Here is a 14,112-nt window from a genome sequence, read left to right on the forward strand (position 1 = left end):
AAAAGGTAGTTTTTTCAGGAGCAGTAATTTTAATAATGCTTAAAGTGAAACAATAAAAGTGAAATATTACTTTAAATTTTGTAGGGTGTCTATAGTATGCCTGTAAAGTGGCGCATGTTTCCCGTGTTTAGAACAGTCTGAGAGCAAAGTGACATTTCTAAAGGAAAAAAAGTCATTCAAAAGTACTCACACATAAAAGTCATTGAAAAAAACAGCATGAGATTCCCCCACAGTCCATTACCAGGCCCTTTGGGTCCAGTATGAATATTAAGTGGAACCCCATGCCAAAATTTAAAAAAATGGTATGGATTTTAAGGGGTCCCTGCACCAAATTTTTTTAAAAAATGGCATGTTGATGGGGACAAGAGCCTCATCCCCACAACCCTTACCCGGTGGTTGTGGGGGTCTGCAGGTGGGTGGCTTATTAGAATCTGGAAGCCCCCTTTAACAAGGGGACCCCCAGATCCCAGCCTCCCCCTGTGTGAAATGGTAACGGGGTACAAATGTACCGCTACCATTTCACAAAAAAAGTGTGAAAATGGTCAAAATGATAATACACACCTTGGGACGAGTCCTTTATTAAAAAATTAAAAAATAAAAATGTCCCACAAAGTCCATTCATCTTCTTCTTCTCTCCCTCCGATGGACCGAAAAAGAAAAAGCCGTACACTGCCACCGATCTGCCTCCATGGAAGGCACCCGCTGTAATGACTGGCCTCTCAGGTGTCAGTTCTTTTATAATTGAGGGTGGGGCCACATGGTGATGTTGCTGGGTGACCCCGCCCCTCCTCTGATGGACATCCCTATGGCTTCCCCATAGCATCAGAGAGGGCGAGGTCACTCGGTTACGAATGAGTGCCTCCCATGGAGGTAGAACGGTGGCGGTATGCAGCTTTTTTTCTTTTTCAGTCCATCGGAGAGAAAGAAGAAGATGAATGGACTTTGTGGGACACTTTTATTTTTTTATTTTTTAATAAAGGACTCGTCCCAAGGCGTGTATTATCGTTTTTACCATTATCACACTTTTTTTGTGAAATGGTAGGATGTACTCCATTACCATTTCACACGGGGGGAAGCCGGGATCTGGGGGTCCCTTGTTAAAGGGGGCCTCCAGATTCTGATAAGTCCCCCACCCGCAGACCCCCACAACCACCGGACAAGGGTTGTGGGGATGAGGCCCTTGTCCCTATCAACATAGGGACAAGGTGCTTTGGGGGGCCGCTACCCCAAAGCACCCTCCCCATGTTGAGGGCATGTGGCCCTTCAGGTCTGGTATGGATTTTGAGGGGGACCCCAACGCCATTTTTTTTAATTTAGGTACGGGGTTCCCCTTATTATCTATACCAAACCTGAAGGGCCTGGTATGGAATTTGGGGGGACTCCCACTCCTTTTTTTTACATTTTGGCACGGGTTCCCCTAAAATCCATACCAGACCCTTCAGGTCTGGTATGGATTTTGAGGGGGACCCCCACGCCATTTTTTAAAAAATTTTGGCACGGGGTTCCCCTTAATATTCATACTAAACCCAAAGGGCCTGGTAATGGACTGTGAGGGAATCCCATGCTTTTTTTTTCAATGACTTTTATGTATATTGCTGGGACCGACAATTCATTATAGCCGCGAGTACATTTAATGACTTTTTTTCCTTTAGAAATGTCATTTTGATCTCGGACTGTTCTAAACACGGGAACCATGCGCCACTTTACAGGCATACTATAGACACCCCCCAGGTACAAAATTTAAAGGAATATTTCACTTTTATTGTTTCACTTTAAGCATTATTAAAATCATTGCTCCTGAAAAAACGGCCGTTTTTAAAACTTTTTTTGCATTGATACATGTCCCCTGGGGCAGGACCCAGGTCCCCAAACACTTTTTATGACAATACCATGCATATAAGTCTTTAAAATTAGCACTTTTGATTTCCCATTTCACGCCATTTTTTTTTTTATTTTGGCACGGGGTCCCCCCAAATTCCATAGCATCGGTGGCGACGAGCATTTTTTTTATTTTTTTCGGTCCGTCGGAGCGAGAGAAGAAGAAGATGAATGGACTTCGTGGGACATTTTTATTTTTTAATTTTTTAATAAAGGACTTGTCACAAGGCGTGTATTGTCGTTTTTACCATTTTCACACTTTTTTTGTGAAATGGTAGGGGTACATTTGTACCCCGTTACCATTTCACACAGGGGAGGCTGGGATCTGGGGGTCTATTACCTTATAACCTAATGTTGAACTTCTGGAGCGAGAGGATCTTTTTTTGCATTGATACATGTCCCCTGGGGCAGGACCCAGGTCCCCAAACACTTTTCATGACAATACCATGCATATAAGCCTTTAAAATTAGCACTTTTGATTTCCCCCATAGACAATTCATTATAGCCGCGAGTACTATTAAATTACTTTTTTTCCTTTCGAAATGTCATTTTGCTCTCAGACTGTTCTAAACACGGGAAACATGCGTCACTTTACAGGAATACTATAGACACCCCTAGGTACAAAATTTAAAGTAATATTTCACTTTTATTGTTTCACTTTAAGCATTATTAAAATCACTGCTCCAGAAAAAACGTCCGTTTTTAAAACTTCTTTTTGCATTGATACATGTCCCCTGGGGCAGGACCCAGGTCCCCAAACACTTTTTATGACAATACCATGCATATAAGCCTTTAAAATTAGCACTTTTGATTATTCATGTTCGTGTCCCATAGACTTTAACGGTGTTTGCGTGTTCAAACTAATTTTTTGCCTGTTTGCATGTTCTGCTGCGAACCGAACTAATTTTTTGCCTGTTTGCATGTTCTGCTGCGAACCCTACTGGAGAACTCATCTCTAGTGGTTTCATAGTTTTCTCTGAGTTTCTGCGTAGGTTTTATTGTACATTTGGGTCTTACACTCTTTTCGGCAATATCTGCAGAATCTGCTCCCTGTACATCTGCGGGTTCAGAGGCATGATGAATCTGCGTTGGTTCAGCTACAAAAGGGTGCTCAGAGTCTTGTCTAGACATTTTTCACATTTTTTGCAAGAAATGGTACTGTCTCTTTAAGAAAACGAACAGCAGCTTAGACAGATGGGGTAATGCAGTTCAATGTAGAGAAACAGTTTTAACATTCACATGAGGTGCAGTAAACTTGTGCGACCATGTGCTTCACAAGATGGAGGATGGCACTGAGCTTGATTGCAGATCAGGTGCACACATATACACAGCAGGCTGTGGGAATTCTATACATCTTTTGACTAATCTGACTCCGATTGTTGTGAAGCTATTTATCCCTTGTGAGACCTCTATGCCTGGCCTGTTTAAGATATAATCACTGAAGGCAATCCTCATCAGATAGTTTGAACCAAATACTGATTCCATCCACAAGATGCTTTTATTCTGAACATCAGGTTACAGCAGATGACAGGATACAAACAGATGAATAGGTTGTAGTATGTATGCAATCAAAAGATGATATTGTCTGTAGCTTACAATACAGAATACATGTGCCCTGCTACATGTGGCTTGTAGCTGCATCCATGATACAGGAAGTACAATAACAGGAAGAAGGGTGGAGCATTACATATAAAGGAAGTGTGTCATAACATCGGGGAAAAAGAACATAAGTAAACAAGTGCATTACCACAAAGGGTCAATAGATGGCAGCATGTGAACTAAATATAAAACGTCCATAGAAAATGGTTAAGGAACAATCTATATAAATTCTATGCCCCATTGGGGCAGCACAAAGAGGCATTTTTATAAAATTCCAAGCTTCTGTCAAAAGCCAGAGGTCATGTCAAATTACAAAAGATCTTAGCCTCAATTAGGCTTAAAGAGGAGAAAAACAAACAACGCCCCTCCCCTGACTTGTCCTCCTCCCTGCTTGCTGACAGAAACAATCTCCACTCCCTTCTATTCAATCAATATGACTTCTACTTGAATTAATCTAAAGCAATTAGGCAATAAAGCAGGCTCCCTCTTACCAAAATCTGTTAAATAACACCGTCTGAAAACCAAAATTGCTTCAGTCCACCATCCCTTATCTAATACCCCAGTGGTCAACCCTTTAGTGAGAATACATTTAGCAAATTCTATCAATTACTATACAACCTCAAAGATGATACAACCACTCCCAACCAATCCCTTCTGCCATACAGAAGTTCTTGAAATCAGTGGATCTCCCCACACTAACTATATCCCAGATTCAAACCCTATTTGAACCCTTTTCTCCAACAGAAATTGAATTAGCCATCAAAACTCTTCCCTCAAATCAATAACCTGGAGGAGACGGGTACACTAATGAGTATTATAAGCAATTTGCCTACATTCTTTACTCATACCTCTCTGATCTCTTCAATCATGCTGCATCTTCTGGCTCATTACCTAAAGAGATGTTACAATCTGTTATAACCACCATACCTAAACCTGGCAAGGATACCCAACTAGTACAAAATTATAGGCCTATAGCCCTCATAAACACAGATGCAAAATTATATGCCAAAGTGATAGCTGAAGATTGCTCCCCCTCTGCCCTCCCCGATACACCCTGACCAGGTGCAATTAATTCCCAGCCATCAAGCTCCTGATGTCACCAGAAGGTTACTTTAGCTGATTTATAACCTAGAATCCAAGAAAGCGCCTTCTCTGCTTCTATCCTTGGACACTGTGAAGGTGTTTGACAGAGTGCACCGGGGATTCCTGCAAGCTGTACTACTGAAATTCGGTATCACGGGCTGGCTACAAACTGCCATAATGTCGCTTTATTCAGCCCCTTCTGCCAGAGTTCTAACCAGTGGTGTACTGTCCGAGCCCTTTGACATTACTAATGGCACGAGACAAGACTGCCCCCTTTCCCCCATTATATTTGCACTCCTAATTGAACCCCTAGCCACTAGAATTAGAGCAGAACCCTTAATCTCTGGCATTCCCTACTATGGAACTGAGCATAAGATCAGTCTCTTCACAGACAATATAATATCAATGCTTAGCAATCCAGCCCAATCCTTCTACACTATATGTTCCATTCTAAATCATTATGCAGCAGTTTCTTACTACAAGCTGAAAGAGACTATGTCATCGATATTAAACCTTCACACTCCCCCAGAAACCCAAAACACTCGCCAGGCACCTATTTAGGGATCAATCTGACCCCCTCTATTGCTCAACGTTTTGATTGTAATCACAAACTACTATTACAAACCTTGCCAAAAGAACTACTATCACTGTGTTCATTTGGTTTATCAAAATTGGGCCAACTAGCATTTGTAAAAATGTTTATACTCCCTAAATAATTGCATGAATTGAAGACCCTTCCTATATCTTTACCCTCTAACTTGTTCAATAGCCTTCAAAAACAATTTGTCCAATACATCTGGAAATTTAAATGCCCTGGATGTTCCTCTCAATTACTATTATGCTCACTAAAAAAAGGAGGAGCTGGCTTACCCCATCTGTACTTCTATTATCAGGCCTCGCTTCTTGACCAAATGTATTACTGGTGGCACCCCACCGCTGAAAAAACTTGGTCTTTGATGGAGCCCCTATTGTTTTTCCCACATACACTATGAGATCTTCTCCTCCTAAGCTCTGTATACCAAAAGTGCTCTATACTGAGCCATCAATGTATTAAAGCCTCCCTTGACACATGGTCTTCCCTGCTGTCTATCAAAACCCCAGAATCCAGGTCAATGTCTATACCGTTAGACACTCTCTGTGTTGTGATTCCCAACTTAAACCTAACTATATGGAAAAAATGTGGGATGCATAATCTGCAGGATGTTTATAAAGATGATAAAATAAAACCCTTTCATGACCTACAAAATAACTTTGCCTTGCCCTCCTCAGAACTGTTCATGAGATTTACATGAGATTTAGTCACTGCATAAGAGCTACCAACATTCTTCCTAATGCTTACCTCCGATTATTTATCGCACAGTATTATACCACCCCTGAATACCTGGGTATTGGCATTTCCATTTTTTACTCCTATCTTACTATCCTAGAATTCCCTTTTAAGACACCTTCCTTGAGCAAATGGGAATCGATCCTCAGCCAAAATGTTCATGATCAAGCCTGGCAAAAAGTCTTTCTGTAATGCTAGTAGAGCCTCCCATTGTGCCAATCACTGGGAAATCATATTTGTATAATATGTATAATAATATTTGAAAATCCTCCATCAATGGTATTTTACATCCTTAAGACTGTCCAAAACATACCCTACTCAATCACCCCAGTGTTGGTGTCAGTGTGGAGACTCTGGTGGGCTTGCAAATCACTTAAATCCTTTTGGAACAAGATCTTTACCTTAATATCTGAGATCACTGACAAACCGATCACTCCTTAAACCAAACTGGCTTTACTCCACGTAGGTCTAGAAGAATTCCCAACTAATTCTAGAACTATTCTCCATCTACTCCAAGCTGCAAAGCTCACCATAGCCAGGTTGTGGAAATCCTCCACAGCCCCTTCAGTCTTTGAGACGGTCACAGGCCCAAATCATCAATGTGATATGGAGAAAAGGTTTGCCCTAAAAAAAACATACCTATGTTAAATTTATCTATTCTTGGTCCCTTTGGTTACACAATCCTAAATGCACGGTTGCATTCTGATAGCTCAAATGATACTGGAGTACATTGTATAATTGTTGTTCAGACTGGTATATTGATTATCTATTGTTGTTATAGCTATAACCTAACCCCCCTTCTTCACCCTTCTTCCCCCTTTCCCTCCCCTTCCCTTCCTCCCTACCTCCCTTCCCTATACTCCCTACTCTGTCCTCTCCTGAGTTCACGTTTTCACTGAAAGCTCTTTATAGAACATGTACCCCCTCAGCTCCACTATCAAACTTTACTTAAGTATTGTGTGGGTATTGCAAACTCACTAAATGTCCTTTGTATAACTGCGAATTTGTCTTACCTACCCCCTGTTTTCTTATTTCCTTCCTCTGTACTTATTCAAAAGTTCAATAAAGACTACTTGAATATAAAACCTCCATCTGTTCCAAATACCAAGAGTCAGGATTCAAAATGTTGACTAGATGGTACGTTACACCCAGTCGGATCCACAAGATGTTTCCTCAGTGCACTGAGACCTGTAGGAGATGCAGTGAAGCAGTAGCAGACATGCTTCATGTGTTTTGGATATGCAAGAAGTATAACGGTAAGGGGTCAGGCATGGACATCAGTAGCTATAGCAGTAGAGAGGCTCCCACCAGCTGGCAGGATAGGTATACAAGCAGGTCACCCTCGTGGATGATGTGGGCTTATCCCAGGTTCAGGGTCCAAGCACTAACTAGTAGGGATGAGCTGAACACCCCCCTGTTCGGTTCGCACCAGAACATGCGAACAGGCAAAAAATTTGTTCGAACACGCGAACACCGTTAAAGTCTATGGGACTCGAACATTAATAATCAAAAGTGCTAATTTTAAAGGCTTATATGTAAGCTATTGTCATAAAAAGTGTTTGGGGACCTGGGTTCTGCCCCAGGGGACATGGATCAATGCAAAAAAAAGTTTTAAAAATGTCCGTTTTTTCGAGAGCAGTGATTTTAATAATGCTTAAAGTGAAACAATAAAAGTGTAATATTCCTTTAAATTTCATACCTGGGGGGTGTCTATAGTATGCCTGTAAAGGGGCACATGTTTCCCGTGTTTAGAACAGTCTGACAGCAAAATGACATTTCAAAGGAAAAAAAGTCATTTAAAACCGATCGCGGCTATTAATGAATTGTCGGTCCGACAATACACATAAAAGTTAATAGATAAAAACAGCATGGGATTTCCCCACAGGGGAATCCCGAACCAAAATTTAAAAAAAAAATGGTGTGGGGGTTCCCCTAAATTCCATACCAGGCCATTCAGGTCTGGTATGGATATTAAGGGGAACCCCGCACCAAAATTTAAAAAAAAATGGCGTGGGGGTCCCCCAAAAATCCATACCAGACCCTTATCCGAGCACGCAACCTGGCAGGCCGCAGGAAAAGAGGGGGGCAAGAGAGTGCCCCCCCTCTTGAACCGTACCAGGTCACATGCCCTCAACATTGGGAGGGTGCTTTGGGGTCTCGTTTTTGTCTGCTGTGACCCTTTGTATTTTGATGTGTATCCTTCAATAAACTCAGGTATTATTTGAGTGCGGCTGTCCAGAACCTATTCATTCCTATTGCACCTTGTCCCCACGTTGATGGGGACAAGGGCCTCATCCCCACAACCCTTGCCCGGTGGTTGTGGGGGTCTGTGGGCAGGGGGGCTTATCGGAATCTGGAAGCCCCCTTTAACAAGGGGACCCCCAGATCCTGCCCCCTCCGTGTGAAATGGTAAGGGGGTAAAAAAGTACCCCTATCATTTCACAAAAAAAGTGTCAAAAATGTTAAAAATGACAAGAGACGGTTTTTGACAATTCCTTTATTTAAAGTCTTCTTCGTTCCATCTTCTTTCTTCTATCTTTTTTCTTCTATCTTCCTTCGGTTTCTTCCTCGATCTTCTTCTTCCTCTGGTTCTTCCTCCGATCCTCTGCTTCTTGCTCCGGTGTTCTCGTCCGGCATCTTCCTCCACGGCGTCTTCTTTCCTTCTTCGTTCTCGGGCTGCTCTGCATCCATGATAGGAGGCTCCTGCTGCGTGACGCTTCTCGTCTTCTGACACTTCTTAAATAACGGAGGGCGGGGCCACCCGGTAAAATTTAAAGGAATATTACACTTTTATTTTTTCACTTTAAGCATTATTAAAATCACTGCTCCTGAAAAAACAGCCGTTTTTAGAACCTTTTTTTTGCATTGATCCATGTTCCCTGGGGCAGAACCCAGGTCCCTAAACACTTTTTATGACAATACCATGCATATAAGTCTTTAATATTAGCACTTTTGATTTCTCCCATAGACTTTTAGAGGGTGTTCCACGGCTTTCAAATTTGCCGTGAACGCCCCAAATTGTTCGCTATTCAGCGAACTGGTGAACAGCCGATGTTCGAGTGGAACATGAGTTCCACTCGAACTCGAAGCTCATCCCTACTAACTAGTATTCACCAAAGCTCTGGTGGTGGGGATGGATCATAGGTGTAGTCCTTAGGATTGCTTCACCAGGAGATGAGCAAGCAGGGGTCTTTTAGCAGATATAGCAGGTAGGGATCAAGCAGAACTGTAGTCAGTAAAGACAAGAAATAAGGTAGTACTAAGTATTACCAGGAGAGCGGACTTTATGGGCTAAGAAACAATGGAAAGGAAGCAATTTAAAATATTCAAATTTATTGAGGTTAGCAATTACATAGAAAAGATATAGGAATAAAAATTATAGCATATATGCATCTATGTTTATTGTGCAGTGAGCCCTTGTACATCTACGTAGTTCGCCGCTAGGCTTCCTCAGGACACGGCCAAGGTTCACAGAGGAGACAGATAAGAGAATATGTTTCTCTATCTTAGTTTTGAAGTACAATGTCATATAAAGTCACGGTAAGGTGAATGATGCATTTAGAAGCTACAAAATAGATTGAATATAGCTGAATCTATGAGCAGGGGCATATGAATAATTGGTTACTATTCCTGATTTTGAAAGGCCAAAAGGAGGGGGGCGCCCAAAGGTTTCCAACAAAAAATCCTTCATTCAATTTCAGCAGTGCTGGTGGCTATGTATAGCCTAACAGCATATCGCTGTATCAAAGTATGCCCCTGGGAGACAGCAAGTGTGCAGTGGATTGCTGTCTCCCAGGGGCATACTTTGATATTCAAATTTTGAATATACAGCGATATGCTGTTAGGCTATACATAGCCACCAGCACTGCTGAAATTGAATGAAGGACTTTTTGTTGGAAACCTTTGGGCACCCCCCTCCCTTTGGCCTTTCAAAATCAGGAATAGTAACCAATTATTCATATGCCCCTGCTCATAGATTCAGCTATATTCAATCTATTTTGTAGCTTCTAAATGCATCATTCACCTTACCGTGACTGTATATGACATTGTACTTTAAAACTAAAATAGAGAAACATATTCTCTTATCTGTCTCATCTGTGAACCTTGGCCGTGTCCTGAGGAAGCCTAGCGGTGAAACGCGTAGACATACAAGGGCTCGCTGCTTAATAAACATAGATGCATATATGCTATAATTTGTAGTCAGTAAACAAACTAAAAGTCAGCAACAAGTGGTTGCAGGTTGGGGTCAAGCAGAAGCATAGTCGAAGGTTGATAACAAATGGTAGTGGAGATAAGGACAGCTGTAGGTAAACAAAGGAGCAAGATATTGGCTGGAGAGAGTACGATATTCTTTCAAACAGAAAGTGCAGAGACATGGCTTAAATCAGAAAGTTCGTGGGAGGAGCAAAGAGTTCAAGGTTCACTAGAAACAAGAAACAAGGCATGATTATCCTAAGGGATCAGACAGGGAGGTGTCCAGAATCTTAGATGAAACAGCAAGAGAGCCAGAGCCAGATACCACAGAGGTTGCAGATTCAGATCTGGACCCTGATAAAAAGTTTCCAGATTTTTGTTTGGAAGTATGTCGCATAACCGAGAAATGTACTGACTATGTGATCCTTTTCGGACCCTGCCTTCTTTCTGTTACACAATCACAAAACACCAAGTAAGACCTATGGATACTCTGTGATTCCACTCCTGGTGAGTGCAGCAAAATGTTGTAAACCAATTCTCTGAAAAAAGCGGCGTCAGGCACCCACACTCGCTGTTTGGTTAGCAAAATTCAGTGAAATCAATGAGATGGAGGACCTGATCTCAACAGAGAGGGACACGAGGGAGAAATTCTTTAGAAAAATGGATCTACTGGCATGAATTTGTTTATTCTTATGCTTGCACATCCTTATTAGGCCTGACTTAAATCGAATAGTATTTAAAGTACATTACATGGCATTGGGAGACATGAGATAGGAGAACCAGGCCTCCCCTGTTCTTTTCCACAATGATGCTGGGTTTTACCACCTTCTGTTTGTCTTCTTCCACACTCCAGAAATCCCATGTTCCCTTAACCCTCATATCTCCCACCCACCCCCTCTTCCCCCCTCATACCAACCCCCTCTCTATCCTAGGGGACCTTATTTCTCCTCCCCCAAGGTATGTACTCAATGTTTTCATTCTTACAGGTGCTGATACCCATGCAGGGGGCATACTGTATGTGGTAATGATATTAGGTTCTCCTCCTTTCAGTCTGTTTGGCTCTGATGGACCAAGTAATTAGACATGCTCAAATTAATGCTTTTTACAAACTCATGTTATCACATTTTTAAGTTCTGAAACTTTCATTGCATGTGATTTTTTTTTTCTGCTGTGTCTTTTACATAGTAGTTGGGAAAACATGTACTGTCAATGAGCTTGAAATGTAAGAACCACTGGATTTTTTATATGATAATATAGATGATTCATGTCAGTAGCCTAAAATGATAACATGGCTGACTACAGCCAGTCAAGGTTACTTTTTTGCACTTTAACAAGATTACATATATACATGTGCACTTTAGCTATTTACATTTTTTCAAATCTTTGTATTTACTGAGCTAATAATTATTTTCCAAACCTATTGCATAAACTAAATGATTGAATTTTCAGTAACTGAAATTTAGAAAAGTGTCACTTCATAAAAAGTAACCTGGTGTTTTGTCCCTACTGCAATCGGCAATAAACAGTATTTAAAACTGCATTAAAAACTAGTGCTGGGGAAATAACTGACTGCGGTTATAATTGAGACTGCTAATTTATTGTACATAATGTGACAGACATCTCTTTCTCTCTGCTAAGATCTTTATATCAATATACATTTTTTTGTTTCTTTCAAACTATCTTTTGTCTTATCTTACCAGATCTGTTGTCTTGATCACAAAATGCAATGCAGAAAATGGTTCTAAATCAATACAAGTGAAAATTCACTTATTTCTTCTAATTTTTTTTTTTTTTTTTTATAGTATACATTTTTATTGAGTTTTAGGAAAATCCCATTACAAAATGGGATGCACCTTTATATGCAAAATAAAGTAACATAAACTGTTACATAACCAAAAGCCATCAATTTATAACAAACATAGTATCAAACTTCAGTTCTAATAAGTAAATGCCAGCTCTCAGTATAAAGCCATTCATATCCAGCCAATGAGCTAAAGAATAGGCAGTCAGTAGGACAACCAAAGCATCACAGAAAAACAACAAATCATGGTACCCCATACAAAATTCCTCATATGTCAGGAAAGAAACAGAAACTAACAGATCTGCACAGGTAGAATGGTAGCAATAGGACAATTACAACTTTGGGGAATAAAATGTTACACATAAGTTGCTAATGGATATAAGGAGAGTCTTGACGTTTTAATCAAATATCACATTTGGCATGATATTGTTTATGTCTCTCTGTACAGTATGCCAGATGTTGCTCATACTGGGCGGTCAAATCAAGTTGCTTTATAATATCAGAAACATTCTGGGCCATATTGCCTCTACACTTCTTAAGAATGAACAATCTTGCTGCATAGAAGAGATGCATGGTCAGAGATCTGAGCCCAGGGGGTAGGTTGTGCATGACTATGCTTAATTAAGCCATAGCAGCACTAGGCCTTAAAATACAACCTGTTAGCAATTAAGGTAATCTAAAAATTGATTTCCGATAGCTATTAATATGTGGGGAATTTCATAAAATGTGATATAATGTTCCCTCCTCTGAACAACCTCTGCAACTGTAATTTACATGCAGAGGGGAAATATTTGGCAATGCAGGTGGGGGTCAAGTACCACATATGAATAATTTTTTGTAAACGTTCCCAAAAGCTTATAGAACTGGTGTATTTATAATTACAGTGAACTGCAAATCTGTAAAGGTTTGGCGCAGGTCTGTCTCCCATTTAAACATTGTGGAAGCCTTAACAAATGTTACTTTAGAGTTGAGGAGCATATAGAATATGGAAATCCCTTTTGTAGAGGGATTAGCAGATGTCCAGTAAGACAGTGAATTTAGGTATAGGATTCTTCCAGAAATAAGAGGTTAATTGGTGTAAGGAAGGGAGCCTAATGCCCCGTACACACGGTCGGATTTTCCGATGGAAAATGTCCGATCGGAGCGTGTTGTCGGAAATTCCGACCGTGTGTGGGCTCCATCGGACATTTTCCATCGGATTTTCCGACACACAAAGTTGGAGAGCAGGAGATAAAATTTTCCGACAACAAAATCCGTTGTCGGAAATTCCGATCGTGTGTACACAAATCCGACGGACAAAGTGCCACGCATGCTCAGAATAAATAAAGAGATGAAAGCTATTGGCCACTGCCCCATTTATAGTCCCGACGTACATGTTTTACGTCACCGCATTTAAAACGATCGGATTTTCCGACAACTTTGTGTGACCGTGTGTATGCAAGACAAGTTTGAGCCAACATCCGTCGGAAAAAATCCTAGGATTTTGTTGTCGGAATGTCCGAACAAAGTCCGACCGTGTGTACGGGGCATTAGACTGGGGCAGGGAGAGTTTGCACTAATCTTTGGAAACACTTGAGCTTATCACCTGCTATAATGTCTGCAATAGTAGTATCAGTGTTTGAGCCCCTATGTTTAAGAGATAAATTAGGTATCATGAATCAAAGCATTTCAAGAAGCAGCGGGGGGAGATAAGTTACCATCACCTTGGAATCATAAGAGCGTAGCAGGTTTGCCCAAGCCCGTAAGGTCGCCAGAATTGTGGGATGTTGTATTTTATATTCCTGCATTAGAAAAGGATGTGCCAGCAATAGAGAATAGAGGCTCCCATGTGGGACAAATGGGACAAAGGATTGTTCCACAGAGCACCAGAGCTTTGAAGGAGATGGGCATATCCAATATCTCATTTGGTCAAAAAGGACAGCTTTGTAATAATCCTTCAGGTCTGGCAGCCCCATACCCTCAGCTTTTTTATGTTTAACTAAGATGGAGTATAGGTGTGTAACTCTTTTCTCTTGCCATATATAAGAAGTTATTACTTTATTCAAAGCTGTAAAGAAGGAAACTGGCACTGTGATAGAGAGTGCTCTGAACATGTATAGGAGTTTAGGCAATATAAGCATCTTAAACACTGCCAATCTACCCAACCATAGTAAATAGTAACAGCCTATCCAATTCCATTCTAGTGGACCTGAGCAATGGATTATAATTGACATGAAACAAGTTAGATACG

The sequence above is a fragment of the Aquarana catesbeiana genome, linkage group LG09 (assembly GCF_042186555.1).
Source record: "Aquarana catesbeiana isolate 2022-GZ linkage group LG09, ASM4218655v1, whole genome shotgun sequence".
NCBI classification, from domain to species: Eukaryota; Metazoa; Chordata; class Amphibia; order Anura; family Ranidae; genus Aquarana; species Aquarana catesbeiana.